The sequence below is a fragment of the Bos javanicus genome, chromosome 5 (genome assembly GCF_032452875.1).
Source record: "Bos javanicus breed banteng chromosome 5, ARS-OSU_banteng_1.0, whole genome shotgun sequence".
Taxonomy (NCBI): Eukaryota; Metazoa; Chordata; class Mammalia; order Artiodactyla; family Bovidae; genus Bos; species Bos javanicus.
Window position 1 is genome coordinate 78475483 of NC_083872.1, and position 18051 is coordinate 78493533.

Sequence of the window (18051 nt, forward strand, 5' to 3'; positions counted from 1 at the left end):
GATTTTCATCCACACATTTTAATGCAGAACCTTCCTTATTCTCTGGCTTTGAAGCATATTGTGTTAAATTCCCAAATGGTACCTTCAGAGTTCATGGCAAAGTCCTTATCATAACTCTCAGAAAACTTAAAGTTGTTCTCAGGGGAACAATCATTGCTTTGCATTTCATTATTGAATAAAAAATCTGGAAGGACAATATCAACTTTTAAATGAAATTATACACCTGGAAAGGGAGTACAAATGTAAAAAAAGAGATCACCTCATTATCACTCTTTCAAGCTGCTAGAGTGAAACTTGAGTCATTGTATATTCCAACTTCAAAAACTCTCTGGGATATACTAAAGAACATCATTATGCACACAGCAATAAAATGAGGTTATCAGAGGGAGCCACTAAAAATAAAAGATTGCCAAGACAGTTTCTTAAAATGGATACTACAATAAGCTCATTAATAAGTATTCTGAAATAGCTCTAAGATTTTCCAAATGAAACTGAATTCCTTAGAGTTCTTAACTAGTCAAAGGAATCAAATTTATTGTTATTTTTTTCTGTTTAGTTAAATCATCTATACCTTTTTGCTGATCCAGGCAAGAATGTATCTACCTGTATCTATCTAAACACGAAGAAACATTTGACTTGGGGATTGGTATTTATTAGAGTGCTGCTGCTGCTAAGTTGCTTCAGTCGTGTCCGACTCTGTGCGACCCCATAGACGGCAGCCCACCAGGCTCCCCCGTCCCTGGGATGCTCCAGGCAAGAACACTGGAGTGGGTTGCCATTTCCTTCTCCACAAACCTCAGTTTTAAGTTTATGTTTATTTGCACGCTTATTCCATGCTGTCTTTCCCACTGGGCTCTAAATTCTTTGACACTTTGTTTACTGGACAGGACAGTGCCTGTCTCGGAGGAGGACTCTATAGATATTTGTGGAGCAGATGAAAGAATTTCTAAAACTGACATTTAAATTAGTGCTTTATTTCATAATCTTCCTCTCAAAATAGGAAAAGTGTGTTAAATAAAATAAATTGTTCCTTTTCCATGCCAAGTGTGGTGACCCAAAGACTAATGAGCAGATAAAACGAAGGAGAGTCTTGGAATTCAGGAACAGAAAAATCAGACCCTTATTGTCCTTCCTTCCCCCATGCTGTTAACTATTAATGGATTTCAGGTCTTCCTGAGCAATATAACCTGTCTCCCTTCCTACCCTACACAGGGAAAAGGTATTCGCCTTACTCTTCCCCCATCCAGTACATGTGCCTCATTCAATCAGTAAATGACCTGCAAGACCCCTATCCCACTCCTTGTACTCTGGGTATAAAAGCGGACTAAGGACCCCTGTTCAAAGTCGGTTCTCCTTTGAGCTGGCCCACTGTTCTAAAAGCATCTCCCACTCTAATAAACTTTATTTACCTCTCATTCTGTCTCATATCTGGAAATTCTTTTCCAACCCACTCCTGGACCATGACACCAAGGTCCTGATAGACAGATTTTAAGACTAATTTTTAACAAAACCTTAAATATAATTTCCGATGTGCTAGGCATTGTCTTAGTGAAAGTGAAAGTCACAGTCATATCTGAGTCTTTGCAACCCCATAGACCATACTGTCCATGGAATACTCCAGGCCAGAATACTGGAGTGGGTAGCTATTCCCTTCTCCAGGGGATCTCCCCAGTACAGGGATCAAACCCAGGTCTCTTGCATTGCAGGTAGATTCTTTACCATCTGAGCCACCAGGGAAGACCAGGCATTGTCTTTAAGTCATTTACAATTAGGAACTCATTTTATTATAGTGCTCTGAAGTATGTATTGTTATTATTTTCCCCTTTAAAATTTTAAAATAAATCCTCCACCCAGCATGGAGGATCTTAGTTCTCTGACCCAGGGACGGAAGCTCTGCCCTTGGCAGTGAAAGCACAGAGTCCTCACCACTGGACTGACAGGGAATTCCTATTAGTGCCCTTTTATAGATGAGGAAAGTAAAGCAGAGAGAGGTAAAGTATTGAATACATTGTCCAAGGTAGCACAACTAGTAAATGGCAGAGCTAGGATTTGAACTCCGGGAGGCTGATTCCAGAGTCTGTACTTTTGACCATGATTCCATGCTGTGAAGAATAATATCTGGTGCATGGTAGGTGCTCAGTGAATGCTAGTGAGATAAAAAATGTTTTTCTGTAATCTTTCTTTGCCTGGGTTGCCAGCTAGTGTTTAATTTTAAGGTGTTACAGCAGGTAGGTAGTTAGATAAGAGCAGAGAAATGGGGGCAGGGGCCAGGTGGCAGGAAATCATGCATCTTGTAAACAGCGGGGGTTCATGGGCAGACAGAGGAAATCAGGAACATGCGGACTGACAGGAAACCACACCTTTTGGGCAATAAGTGTCCTGGAAGCAGATAAAGAAAGATAAAGGCAGGAATCTCCTGCATGTGAATGTAACTTATTTAATATGCACTCATTGCAATAAAACTAGCCTTGGAGATAAGAAGTACCCGTCATGCACCTATGCTGTGACACTTCCTATCTAAGCTAAGTAAGAAAAAAATCCCTCCTGCCCTCAGGAAGATAGAGTGGGGAGGAAAATCAGGAATATGACCCCCAAATTCCTCCTTCCCCAATGAATATTTTGCCCCTTCATTTGTATGGCCCTCATAACCAGATGGCCAAAGAGAAACAGGACAGCAGCTCCTCACCTGTCTACCTGCTCTCCCTCTGAGTATTCTTGATTAAATAAATTCACTTTACTCTTTAACCTCCCTGCTTCATCTCTGAATTCTTTCACAACAAGGCAAAAACATTAAATTCTTTTTCTGCCAGGAACAAAGGCAGATAGTACATCTTTGAATTCTGTATCTCAGTGCTTAGCAGTCACAGCCTATCAGCTCATTGGAAAGTCAGGATGAAATCACTACTCTCTGACTCTAAATCCTAGATACTTTAGCTCCTGCTGAAGTTGGGCTCACAGGCCATTGCAAGGGCTAGTAGCTTTATTGTGCATGAATGAGATTGAAATCTTTGAAAAACAGGTTTAATTTGTCAAATGCCCTTTTCTGCATCTATTGATAAAATAACATAATTTTTATACTTCAGTTTGTTAATGTGGTGTATTACATTGGTTGATGTGTGACTATTGAACCAATTCTTGCACCACTGGAATAAATACCACTTAATCATAGTATATAATCCTTCTGATGTATTTTTAATACTCAGTTTTCTAATAATTTGTTCAGGATTTTTGCATCTATGTACATCAGGGATATTGACCTGTAAATTTCTTTTCTTATTGTCCTCACTTAACTTTTGGTAATGTTGGTCTTGTAAAATTTTGGAATTGTTCCCTCCTCTTCAATTTTTGGAAAAGTTTAAGAAGAATATATGTCTTATATCTTTTCTGAATTGGGGAGATAACTCACCAGTGAAGCTGTCTGGTCCTGGACTTTGTTTTTTGGAAAGTTTTTGATTGCTGTTTCAATCTCTTTGCTAGTGATTGGCTTGTTCAGATTTTCTATTTCTTCGTGATTCAGACTTGGAAGATTGTGTGCTTCTAAGAATTTGTCCATTTTTCTAGGTTGTTAATTTGTTGTCATATAGGTGTTCATGGTATTCTACTTCTTTTCCTTTCTGTGGTATCAATTGTAATTTCCCCGCTTTTTTCCTGACTTTATTCTTTGTTTTCTTAGTGAGTCTAGGGAAAACTTTGTTCATTTTATTTCTCTTTTCAGAGAACCAGCTCTTAGTTTCATTGATCTTTTTTGTTGTTTTTTTAGTCTCTATTTTATTTACTTCTGTTCATATCTTCATTATTTCCTTCTCTCTATTGACTTTGGGCCTTGTTTGCTCTTCATTATCTAGTTCCAGTAGGTGTAAGGGTAGAGTGCTTATTTGAATTATTACTTGTTTCTTGAGATAGGCCTGCATTGCTATAAACTCCCCTTTTAGTACCACTTCTGCTGCATTCCTTAGATTTTGATATATCATGTTTTCATTTTAGTTTGTCTTCAGATATGTTTTTGTTTCTCTTTTGAGTTCTATGTTAAATCCAATGGCTGTTAAATAACATGCTGTTTAGTTTCCACATATTTGTGATTTTTCCAGCTTTCTTCTAGATTATAATCATTGTGGCAAAAAAAAAAAAAAAAAAATGCCTGATGTGGTTTTGATTTTCTTAAATGTATTGAGACTAGTTTTGTTTTCCAAATTATGGTCTATCCTGGAGAATTTTCCATATGCACTTGAGAAGAATGTGTAATCTGCTGCATTTGGTTGGAATGTTCTCTGTGATTCTATTAAGCCTATCTGATATAAATTTTTATTTTAAAGCCACTGTTTCCTTGTTGACTTTCTGCCTGAATGATCTATCCATTGATATAAGTAGGGTGCTAAAATAGTCCACTATATTGTGTTGCTGTCAGTTTCTCTTTTAAATCTGTTAATAATTAGCTTATATATTTTGGTGCTCCTATGTTAGATGCATATATATGAATAATCATTATATCTTCTTCTTGAGTTGTCCCCTTTATCATTATATAATGTCCATCTTTGTCTCTTGTAATGTTTTTTGGCTTGAAGTTTATTTTTGTTGGATATAAGTATGGCTACATTTGCTTTATTGGGCTCTCATTTACTTGGAGTATCATCTTTCATCCCTTCTCTTTTGAGCTTACATTTGTCTTTAGAACTAAGTGTTCTGGAGGCTGCATTTAGTTGGGTCTTGTTTTCAAACTTATCAGCTACTTTCTGTCTTTTAATTCATGGATTCAATTTCCAGGATGATTATTGATAAATGAGGACTTAGTACTGCTATTTTACCTTTTATTTTCTAGTTGCTCTATATGTCCATTGTTTCTTTTTTTGTTTGAATTTTTGTTTGCCATTTTAGTTTCATGGTTTTCTATTTTGTTTTTCTCAGTTTCCTATTTTTCACTGTTAAATAAGGCATCGGAGAAGGCAATGGCACCCCACTCCAGTATTCTTGCCTGGAAAATCCCATGGGCGGAGGAGCCTGGTAGGCTGCAGTCCATGGGGTCACTAAGAGTCGGACACAACTGAGCAACTTCACTTTCACTTTTCACTTTCCTGCATCGGAGAAGACAATGGCACCCCACTCCAGTGTTCTTGCCTGGAGAATCCCAGGGACGGGGGAGCCTGGTGGGCTGCTGTCTATGGGGTCGCACAGAGTCGGACACGACTGAAGCAACTTAGCAGCAAATAAGACACAATAGAAAAACAGATGGTTGATATTTTGTACATTGCATTTTCTTCAGAAAATCTAGAGCAAAGGATCGTTTATATGTCCATAATAGTTCAACACCACAGATTGAAAACAGAACTACTGAGAAAACAGCTGAACTTGCACTTGAAGTCAACTTCCCCTTGACTGCAAAATTCAAGGTTTCTCAGATGTCAGTACAGTGTTGAAAGCAGTGGATAAAACTTTACAGATTGCTTGTGCTTGTTCGAGGCTATTGTACTAGTAAACCCACAGGCTGTATTCTTCATTGTTCACATCTGTAGTCTTCAAAGCCAATAAGCTTTTTCCTGCACCCAGATCGTCACCATAACATACCATTTGGATGATTAAATACAGAGCACACCCATGTAAAACATCATACTGATCTGATGTGGATACTTCTATACCAAACTTGGTAACCTGCATAGTAAATTCTTCCTCCAAAGGGACGAAAGGCAATTTTTTATCTTCCTGAGTGACTTCTTTATAATTTATCAGTTCTAGTAGCCCCTCAAGACTTTACCCTTCAGAGAGTTTCAGTTTCTCAATTGCATCAATGTATTTTTTTTTTTATATAAATCCTGCACAGGTATCTGAATTATTATTGCTTTGTCCTGAAGTCTTGGTGGAATTGGTGTCAAGGTTTGCCACCTTGCTGGACTGTGAAAGCCTCCCAAGGCTGGAATCTACAGACTTGCCCTTACTACTGATTTCTCTGCTCTGGGAATTGCTACTATTGTATTGCTTCTTATCTTTCTGAAACATCTTACCACATAGCTGACCCAGAGGCTCTCACTGCAGAATCCAACACTACTTTATCACCTTCAAAGATTTCACAGACAGTGGTCTGCACAGATAGCTTCCTTTCATTCCAACATGGTCATTACTCATCAGAAAAACAAGGTACCTTACTGTCTGCACTCAGGGTCACAGACTCACTGCCTGCGCAGCCTGAGCTGCTGTTGCAACTCCTGTTCTACTCAGTTTCCTCTTTTAATAGGCTTTGTGTCTCTGCTCTAGCCTTGTAGTTAACATGTTCAGTTCAGTTTAGTTCAGTCGCTCAGTCGTGTCCGACTCTTTGCGACCTCATGAACTGCAGCGTGCCAGGCCTCCCTGTCCATCACCAACTCCTGGAGTTCACTCAAACTCACGTCCATCAAGTTGGTGATGCCATCCAGCCATCTCATCCTCTGTCGTCCCCTTTTCCTCTTGCCCCCAATCCTTCCCAGCATCAGAGTCTTTTCCAATGAGTCAACTCTTTGCATGAAGTGGCCAAAGTACTGAAGTTTCAGCTTTAGCATCATTCCTTCCAGAGAACACCCAGGACTGATCTCCTTTAGAATGGACTGGTTGGATCTCCCCAAGAGTCTTCTCCAACACCACAGTTCAAAAAGATCAACATGAGGTTTCTATAAAATGTCTCAAATAGTCCTTTTTCTGTCAATAACATGTTATCTTCACTTGCCTATGTGAGTTCTGTCCTTTTCCTCTTACCTTTTTATGTTTTTGTTGTCGCAAATTGTCTCATTTTATGTTGTAAGTTTGGTATTGAAGTAAGGTATTGAAGTACCTATAGTCCTGGGTCAGGAAGATCCCCGGGAGAAGGAAATGGCTACCCACTCCAGTACTCTTACCTGGAGAATTCCATGGACAGAGGAGCAGGTTGGGCTACAGTCCATGGGGTTGGAAAAGAGTCAGATGTGACTTAGTGACCAAACAACAGCAAAATAGTTATTTTTACTGCTCCTCCCCCACCTTTAACCTTTATGTTGTAATTGTTTAACAGCCTATACTGATATAGAGTTGTAATTTTCTGATTCTGAAATAATCACCTTATTCAAGGGTTTGTATACTTTTGCTTTCAGGTGGTTGATGGCTAGGATTGAAAGCGTGGCCTCCACTTTTCCCCTAGTTCTGCCTCCACTATGTGTTCCAGTGCACACCCTTTTGAGGTATTGATGTGTAGAACTCTGGTGTCTTGGTGTGTTGGTCAGAGGAACCTTGGTTGAGTCATGGATGTTTTACTGATTGTAAATTGAAGATGAGAGACAAAGGAGGGTATCATGCCCCTATAATGCTGATGTCACTCCAAGACTTTATTTTTTAGTAGATTTAAGATCACAACAAAATTGAGGAAGGAACCCCAAGTACCTCCTGCCCCAAACATGCATAGGTTCTCCCATTACTGATATCCCCACCAGAGTGGTACATTTGTTACAACTGATGAATCTGTAGTGATCCAAAATCCACATTTTACCTTAGAGTTCACTCTTAGTGTTGTATATTCTATGGATTTGGACAAATAATGACATGTACCTATTATTATAGTATCATATATAGAATTTTCATTGCCTTTTCCAGAATATCTTAGTTGGAATTGTATAGTATGGAGGTAGGTTTTTAAGATTGGCTTCTTATTCACTAAGTAATATGCTTTTAAGATTCCCCCATGTCTTTTCATGGCTTGGTAGCTCATTGGTTTTTTTTTTTTTTTTTCTTTTTTGCATTGAATAATATCCTGTTGTCTAGATGTACCATTATTTATTCACTTACTTAAGACAATGTTTTTGCTTGTAAGTTTTCATATGAATAAAGCTGTTATAAGGCTTCCCTGGTGGCTCAGATGGTAAAGAATCTGCCTACAATGCGGGAGACCTAGGTTCAGTACCTGGGTTGGGAAGATCCCCTGGAGAAGGGAAAGGCAACCCACATCAGTGTTCTTGCCTGGAGAATTCCATGGACAGAGGAACCTGGCAGGATACAGTCCATGGAGTTGCAAAGAGTCTGTTATAAACATCTGTGTGCAAGTTTTCAACTCCTTTGGCTAAATACCAAGGAACATGATCGCTGGATTATATGGTAAAAGAGTTTATTTCTGTAAGAAACCACAAACTCTCTTCCAAAGTGGGTGAAATGCGTTGCATTCTGACCAGCAATATATGAGACTTCCTATTGCTCCAAAGGCTCTCTAGCATTTGGTTTTGTATTTTGAATTTTGTCTCCTTTAATAGATGTATTGCTGTTGTTCAGTTGCTCTGTCATGTCAGACTCTTGTGACCCCCATGGACAGCAGCATTCTAGGCTTCCCTGTTCTTCATTATCTCCTGGAGTTTGCTCACTCATGTCCATTGAATTGGTGATGCCATCCAACCATCTCATCCTCTGTCAGTTGACAGATTTTATTTTCTTGAGCTCCAAAATCACTGTTGATGATGACTACAGCCATGATATTAAAAGACGGTTGCTCTTTGAAGGAAAGCTATGACAAATCTAGACAGCATATTAAAAAGCAGAGACATCACTTTGCCAACAAAGGTACATATAATCAAACCTATGGTTTTCCCAGTAGTCATGCGTGGATGTGAAAGATGGACCATAAAGAACGCTGATGCTGAAGAATTGATGTTTTTGAACTGTGGTGTTGGAGCAGACTCTTGAGAGTCCCTTGGACTGCAAGGAGATCAAACCAGTCGATCTTAAAGGAAATCAATGCTGAATATTCATTGGAAGGACTGATGCTGAAGCTGAAGCTCCAATATTCTGGCCACCTCATGTGAAGAGCTGACTCATTAGGAAAGACCCTGATGCTGGGAAAGATTGAGGGCAGGAGGAGTATGAACACATTGAATGGCATAACTCAATGGACATGAGTGTGCAAACTCTGGGAGACAGTGTAGGACAGGGAAGCCTGGTATTTCAGTCCATGGGGTCATGAAGATTTGGACACAACTGAGCGACTGAGCAACAACTTCTGGTCTCTCTACTCTGCTTCACTGATCTACTATTTATTATTTAATATCACACTATTTTGATTATTGTGACTTTATAGTAAGTCTTCAAGTCAGGGAATGTCAGTCTTTCAACTCTATTCTCCTTCAGTATTGCATTGAGTATTCTGGGTCTTTTGCCTGTCCATAAATTTTTTAGAATTAGTTTGTTGAAATTCACAAATAACTTGTTTTGATTAAGATTGGGAGCACTTTGAATTTATAGATCAATTTTAAAAAACAAAAAATAAAAAGAACTGAGTTGAGGTAATTCTCCCCAAGCCAAACAACTTGATATTTAACTCAGGCCATACAGTCATGAGTAAATAAATGATTTACACTTGATAATTTGATATCTTAAAAATAGACTTTGGAAAATATATTAGGTTGGTACAGTAACTGTGGTTTTGCATTGTTAAAATTTGCCATTTGATATTGGAATACACTTTAATAATGCGGTTATGTTGTATATCACTTTAATATGCATTTCCTGCTTTATAGTTATTAATGACTTATTACTTGCTGCTTATTTTATATTTATTTTAGACTATGGAGATGATGTTCAACAAAAAACAAATTTGAGCAATTTTTTTTTATTCGAGTTCAAAATGGATCGTAAAGCATCAGAGACAACTGGCAGCATCAACACAACTGGCCCAGAAACTGCTAACGAACATACAGTCCAGTGGTGGTTCTAGAAGTTTTGCAGAGACGAGAGCCTTGAGGATGAGCAGGGTAGTGGCTGGCCATCAGAAGTTGACAACAACCAATTGAGAACAATCATCAAAGCTGATTCTCTTACAACTACATGAAAAGTTGCCTAAGAACTGAATGTTGACTATTCTACAGTCAACAATTTGAAGTAAATTGGAAAGGTGAAAAAGCTCAATACGTTGGTGCCTTATAAGTTGACCAGAAACCCAAAATATTGTTGTTCTGAAGTATCATCTTGTCTTATTCTATGCAACAATAACAAATGATTTCAGACTGTGATGTGTGATGAAAAGTGGACTTTGTATATGAACCAGTGATGACCAGCTCAATGATTGGACAGAGAAGCAGCTCCAACTGCTACTTCTAAGTCACTTCAGTTGTGTCCGACTCTGTGCAACCCCAGAGATGGCTGCCCACCAGGCTCCCCCGTCTCTGGGACTCTCCAGGCAAGAACACTGGAGTGGGTTGCCATTTCTTTCTCTAATGCATGAAAGTGAAAAGTGAAAGGGAAGTCGCTCAGTCGTGTCCAACTCTCAGAGACCCCATGGACTGCAGCCTACCAGGCTCCTCCATCCGTGGGACTCTACAGACAAGAGTACTGGAGTGGGACGCCATTGCCTTCTCCGAAGCAGCTCCAAAGCACTTCCCAAAGTCAAATTTATACTAAAAAAAGGCAATGGTCACTGTTTGGTGGTCTGCTGCCCATCTGATCCATTACAGCTTTCTGAATTCCAGTGAAACCATTACATTTGAGAATTATGCCCAGCAAATTGATGAGAAGCACTGGAAACTGCAATGCCTGCAGCCAGCTTTGGACAACAAAAAGGGCCCAGTTGTTATACATGACAAAGCCCAACCACATGTCACACAACCAACGCTTCAAAAGTTGAATGAACTGGGCTACAAAGTTTTGCTTCATCTGCCATATTCACCTGACCTCTCACAACTACCGCTTCTTCAAGCATCTTGACAACATTTTGTAGGGAAAACACTTCCATAACCAGCAGGATGCTTTCCAAGAGTTTGTTCAATCCCAAGCACAGATTTTTACACTACAGGAATAAATAAAGTTAATTCTCATTGTCAAAAATGTGTTGAATGTAATGAATAGTTTCTATTTTGATTAATAAAGAAGAGCTTGAGCCTAGTTATAATTATTTAAAATTCAAAGTCCAAAATTGGAATTATGTTTTCAGTAACCCAACAGTATTACAAGGTAGGAGCCACATTTTGGATATGTTCAGTTCAGTCACTCAGTTGTGAACGATTATTTCCGACCCCATGAACTGCACACGCCAGGCCTCCCTGTCTATCACCAACTCCGGGAGTCTACCAAAACGCCTGTCCATTGAGTCGGTGATGCCATCCAACCTTCTCATCCTCTGTCATCCCCTTCTCCTCCTGTCCTCAATCTTTCCCAACATCCCAACTCAACTTTCCAATGAGTCAGCTCCTCGCATCAGGTGGCCAATGTATTGGAGTTTCAGCTTCAACATCACTCCTTCCAATGAATATTCAGCCCTGATTTCCTTTAGGATTGACTGGTTTGATCTCCTCGCAGTCCAAGGGACTCTAAAGAGTCTTCTCCAACACCACAGTTCAAAAGCATCAATTCTTCAGTGCTCAGCTTTCTTTATAGTCCAACTCTCACATCCATACATGACTACTGGAAAAACCATAGCCTTGACTAGACAGACCTTTGTAGACAAAGTAATGTCTCTGCTTTTTAATATGCTGTCTAGGTTGGTCATAACTTTCAAGGAGGAAACATCTTTTAATTTCATGGCTGCAATCACCATCTGCAGTGATTTTGGAGCCCAAAATAATAAAGTCAGCCACTGTTTCCACTGTTTCCCCATCTATTTGTCATGAAGTGACGGGACCGGATGCCATGACCTTAGTTTTCTGAATGTTGAGCTTTAAGCCAACTTTTTCACTCTCCACTTTCACTTTCATCAAGAGGCTCTTTAGTTCTTCACTTTCTGCCATAAGGGTGATGTCATCTGCATATCTGAGGTTATTGATATTTCTCCTGGCAATCTTTGATTCCAGCTTGTGCTTCCTCAAGCCCAGAGTTTCTCATGATGTACTCTGCATATAAGTTAAATAAGCAGGGTGACAATAAACAGCCTTGAACATACTCCTTTCCCAATTTGGAACCAACCTGTTGTTCCATGTCCAGTTCTAACTGTTGCTTCCTGACCTGCATACAGCTTTCTCAAGAGGCAGGTCAGGTGGTCTGGTATTTCCATTTCTTTCAGAATGTTCCACAGTTTATTGTGATCCACACAGTCAAAGGCTTTAGCATAGTCAATAAAGCAGATGTTTTTCTGGAACTCTCTTGCTTTTTCGATAATCCAGCCGATGTTGGCAACTTGATCTCTGGTTCCTCTGCCTTTTCTAAAACCAGCTTGAACATCTGGAAGTTCATGGTTCACGTACTGTTGGAAGTCTGGCTTGGAGAATTTTGAGCATTACTTTACTAGCATGTGAGATGAGTGCAATTGTGCGGTAGTTTGAGCATTGTTTGCATTGCCTTTCTTTGGGATTGGAATGAAAACTGATCTTTTCCAGGCCTGTAGCCACTGCTGAGTTTTCCAAATTTGTTGACATACTGAGTGCAGCGCTTTCACAGCATCATCTTTTAGGATTTGAAATATTTCAACAGAATTCCATCACCTCCACTAGCTTTGTTCATAGTGATACTTCCTAAGGCCCACTTGACTTCACATTCCAGGATGTCTGGCTCTAGGTGAGTGATCACACCATCATGATTATCTGGGTCGTGAAGATCTTTTTCGTACTGTTCTTCTGTGTATTCTTGCCACCTCTTCCTAATATCTTCTGCTTCTGTTAGGTCCATACCATTTTGTCCTTTATCGAGCCCATCTTTGCATGAAATGTTCCCTTGGTATCTCTAATTTTCTTGAAGAGATCTCTAGTCTTTCCCATTCTGTTGTTTTCCTCTATTTCTTTGCATTGATTACTGAGGAAGGCTTTCTTATCTCTTCTTGTTATTCTTTGGAACTCTGCATTCAAATGGGTATATCTTTCCTTTTCTCCTTTGTTTTTCTCTTCTCTTCTCACAGCTATTTGTAAGGCCTCCTTAGATAACCATTTTGCTTTTTTCCATTTCTGTTTCTTGGGGATGGTCTTGATCCCTGTCTCCTGTACAATGTCACAAACCTTCGTCCTTAGTTCATCAGGCACTCTATCAGATCTAGTCCCTTAAATCTATTTATCACTTCCACTGTATAATCATAGCAATCAGAGCATGCCATACCAGTGACCAATGGAATGTAACATACCTAAAATACAGCAGTTCCCAGATTACTGGATCTCCACAATTGCCTGGAATCTCAAGCAAATCACCAACTTGGAGTTACAGAGAGAGAGAAGAGAATAAAAGACAGGAAGGAAGCAACTAAAGGACTTAAAACAGGAAAGGCTATATTTTCTTTTGTGCCCTTCTCTTTCAATTCAGGTTAAGAGTGTAGGTTTCTGGCTATCTTAAAAAAAAAATCCGTTTATCTCACAGATAAATCTATCCTAATTAGACAAAGCAAATGGTAGGATAAATTATAAAGGTTCCATATTAAACCTCAGACATTCTATTAAAATTTATCCTAAAATACCATCCAAGAAAAGAATGCTGTCTGGGAAGATGGTGCCCTGGGTCCAAGTTCATAGCTCCATTCCTCTGTAAAATCTATACCGGGTTGACTCAACACTAAGAAGTGTGGGTTAACTTGTTTAAGACTGTTGCCTTACAGCCTGTCCTCCAGGAAAAGGAGTTGGCTACTGCAAGTTCAGTTCAGTCGCTCAGTTGTGTCCAACTCTTTGCGACCCCATGGAATGTAGCACGCCAGGCCTCCTGGTCCATCACCAACTCCTGGAGTTCTCAAACTCATTCATGTCCATTGTGTTGGTGATGTGATCCAACCATGTCATCCTCTGTCATCCCCTTCTCCGCCGGCCTTCAATCTTTCCCAGCATCAGGGTCTTTTCGAATGAGTCAGTTCTTTGCATGAGGTGGCCAAAGTACTGGAGTTTCAGCTTCAGCATCAGTCCTTCCAATGAATATTCAAGTCTGGTTTCCTTTGGGATGGACTGGTTTGATCTTCTCCCCAGTGCAAGGGACTCTAAAGAGTCTTCTCCAACACCACAGTTCAAAAGCATCAATTCTTTGGCGCTCAGCTTTCTTTATAGTCCAACTCTCATATCCATACACGAATACTGGAAAAACCATAGCTTTGACTAGACAGACATTTGTTGACAAAGTAATGTCTCTGCTTTTCAATATGCTATCTAGGTTGGTCATAACTTTCCTTCCAAGGAATAAACGTCTTTTAATTTCATGGCTGCAGTCACCATCTGCAGTGATTTTGGAACCCAGAAAAATAAAGTCTGACACTGTTTCCACTGTTTCCCCATCTATTTGCCATGAAGTGATGGGACCGGATGCCATGATCTTAGTTTACTGAATGTTGAGGTTTTTTTTTCTAATTTTATTTTTAAACTTTACATAATTGTATTAGTTTTGCCAAATATCAAAATGAATCCGCCACAGGTATACATGTGTTCCCCATCCCGAACCCTCCTCCCTCCTCCCTCCCATACCATCCCTCTGGGCCGTCCCAGTGCACCAGCCCCAAGCATCCAGCATCGTGCATCGAACCTGGACTGGCAACTCGTTTCCTACATGATATTTTACATGTTTCATTGCCATTCTCCCAAATCTTCCCACCCTCTCCCTCTCCCACAGAGTCCATAAGACTGTTCTATACATCAGTGTCTCTTTTGCTGTCTCATACACCGGGTTGTTGTTACCATCTTTCTAAATTCCATATATATGCGTTAGTATACTGTATTTATGTTTTTCCTTCTGGCTTACTTCACTCTGTATAATAGGCTCCAGTTTCATCCACCTCATTAGAACTGATTCAAATGTATTCTTTTTAATGGCTGAGTAATACTCCATTGTGTATATGTACCACAGCTTATCCTAGTTCACTTTTATGAGGAGACACTTTAGTTCTTCACTTTCTGCCATAAGGGTGGTGTCATCTGCATATCTGAGGTTATTGATATTTTTCCCAGCAATCTTGATTTGTTTGTGCTTCCTCCAGCCCAGAGTTTCTCGTGATGTACTCTGCATATAAGTTAAATAAGCAGGGTGGCAATATACAGCCTTGGTATACTCCTTTCTCAATTTGGAACCAGTTTGTTGTTCCATGTCTAGTTCTAACAGTTGTTTCCTGACCTGCATAGATATCTCAAAAGGCAGGTAAGGTGGTCTGGTATTCCAACCTGTTTAAGAATTTTTCAGTTTGTTGTGATCCACACAAAGATTTTGGCATAGTCAATAAAGCAGATGTTTTTCTGGCACTCTCTTGCTTTTTCGATGACCTAACAGATGTTGGCAATTTGATCTCTGGTTCCTCTGCCTTTTCTAAACACAGCCTTAACATCCAGAAGTTTACAGTTCATGTACTGTTGAAGCCTGGCTTGGAGAATTTTGAGCATTACTTTCCTAGTATGTGAGATAAGTGAATTCTGCAGTAGTTTGAGCATTGTTTGGCATTGCCTTTCTTTGGGATTGGAATGAAAACTCATTTTTTCCAGGCCTGTAGCCACTGCTGAGTTTCCCAAATTTGCTGGCATATCGAGTGCAGCACTTTCACAGCATCATCTTTTAGGATTTAAAATAGCTCAACTGCAAAACCTCCATTAAAGCTGGCCACTTGCTTAAGACAGTCAATCCCTGACTCAACCACTAAGAAGTGCGGGTTAACTTGTTTAAGACTGTGGCCTTACAGCCTGTCCTCCAAGAAAAGGAGTTGGTCACTGCAAAACCTCCATTAAAGCTGGCCACTCGCTGAAGACAATCAATCCCCAGTCCCAAGATATCTGGTCCCACACAGGCAAGGGAGACCTCACCACCCACTCAGTGGCACAATCCAGAAACAAGATTCTTCCCTTTTCTCCCTTACCCTGTCTACCTACTATTAAGTCCTATTGGGTCTCCTCCAGAATGTCACCATTCAGATGAATATTTTTACTCTATATTTCTCCTCTAAAATTAGTTATTAATTACAGTTTACTTTCTGCAGTCAATTCTTTAGGTGGGTATTTATTGATTTATCTTTCACTCTTGCATCCTACTTTCTACTATTTTTTAAATTCCCTTCTTCCTGAAGGACCTCTTCTTCATCCTTTCTTTCCCCGGGGGTTTTTCTTTGTATTATGCATAAAGTAATATTTTACACACAATTCCCCTGAACCTCACATCACTTAAAAGATTTAATTTCTTTTTATTAAATCAGTGCAGTCTTCTTTCATTCTCTGCTGAAATTCAATGTCATTAATTATTCATTGGTACTTGTAAGTGTGGTACTGGAGAAAACTCCTGAGAGTCCCTTGGAAAGCAAGATCAACGCAGTCAATTCTAAACAAAAAATAGTGACAGCAGCCAATTGAACATTTAAAAAATATATATTTCTTTACTTGTTTGGTTATACCAGGCCTTAATTGCGGCATGCAGGACTTTTAGCTGAGGCATGTGAACTTAGTTGCAGTGTGTGGGATCTAGTTCACTGGCCAGAGACTGAACCCAGAACCCTTATTTTGGGAGCAAGGAGCCTTAGCCACTGAACCACCAGGGAAGTCCCTCAACACTGTTAAGTACACATGTGCAACCCTAAATATCTTACCTGATTTGAGAAAAATATTTGCAAGTTATTTGATAGAGGTGAGACCAAACTTATCCATCTGATTGTGCTTGTTCCAGAATCACCACTTTAACCAGATTTTTTTTTTTACAATCTTAAAAAACTGAGGAAACTCAATAGATGTTTTTCAAAATTTAATCTCTCATAGAGATTAAACACATTTTTAAAAGCATTTTTCATTTTAAAGTAACCCCATTACATGATAACATTTTGGAACTTCCGTGGAAGTCCAGAGATTAGGACTCCATACTTCCTCAGGTGGGGAACTAAGATCTGTATGCTGAGTGGTACAGCCAAAAGAAAAGAAAGTTACAAAAAATAATTATCTAAAAACAAATTTGAGAAAAGCATTGTTTTACATTTTTGCAAATCTAACTTTATAGCATACAACTGAATTCCCTAATTATTTGCGCCTTCTGTTGCTGATACAGTCTTGACATCAACAAAATCCAATCTGTTTTTTATAGTGTTCACAGCCTTTTCAGATAATCATGCATCATTCTTGATACTGTATCAAAAGTTGACAAGCAACTGTTCCATAAAGACTTAGTGGCAATGAATTTAGCTTTACTTCTCAGCTGGTAAGAAGCTGATACCACAAAGAAATTTTCACATTGTTTTATTAAAATCCATTGGTCTACCTGGCATTTTGAATGGATCTCTTATCTCTTTGCATTGGTCATCAGAAATATTGGTCCACTAAGCTATATAGATGTTCCAAATACTGGCATTTTGGTGTATAATATCAAAAATAATTATGTTCATTAATATTCTCATTGAGTTGAGTATGGGTCCAGGTAGTGGGATACTATCAAATGCACGGTCTTAGATAAAAAATTCCCCAAATCCCAATTTTTCTTTGAAAGCTTAAATTTTATCACTGGCAACAAATACTTTTATTCACCTTGAATTATCAGGATGATGTAGTTTGAGACAAACATGTCAGATGACTTCAAGTAAAAATGATGTTCCATGGGACTACTCAATGACCATAACATCACCATTGCTTTTTTATCTCTTGCTTTACATCATTCTGGAATGCATCTAGTTTATATGTGCTTGCTATTTCATCACCTAGGACATTTAAAAGATGTATATTCAGGGGCTAAGACTTAACAACTTGCACTACTTTATCAAAGACATTCTTAAGGGAGACTTTTTTTGAGAGATCCCATCGGTAAAGAACACAACGACCAACCTGATGACCATTATTAGTCTCCAACTATTGCATTGCCTCAACTGATGGCATTTTACAATTTTGCTTTTCTAACTGAATCTTCTATTGACATTTAAACCATCAAATACTCAGGATGAGCACAGTGACTTTTCCTATGGAAGCATGCTGCTTAATATATTGATATACCCCATCTTCTGAACTCTTCAGAAAATAATTTTAAAACCTGTGAAGAATGAGTTACCACCTCAGAGATGTTTATTAAAGTGCATATTTCTGCAGTGCTAAGAATACTGACACTAGCAAAACAGAAACTATACATCCATGAAGTAACTCCCCATTTCTCCCTTGTTTTTCAGTTGCTTAGTCCTTTCTGACTCTGCAGCCCCATGGACTGCAGCATACCAGGCTTCCCTGTCCTTCACCATCTCCTGGAGCTTGC

At 39.2% G+C, this 18051-nt stretch overlaps 1 pseudogene; it reads right to left on the reverse strand.

The window, feature by feature from the left end:
* Positions 1–236: 236 nt before the first annotated feature.
* LOC133247955 (integrin beta-1-binding protein 1-like) lies at positions 237–6691 on the reverse strand (annotated as a pseudogene).
* Between the last annotated feature and the right edge of the window lie 11360 nt (positions 6692–18051).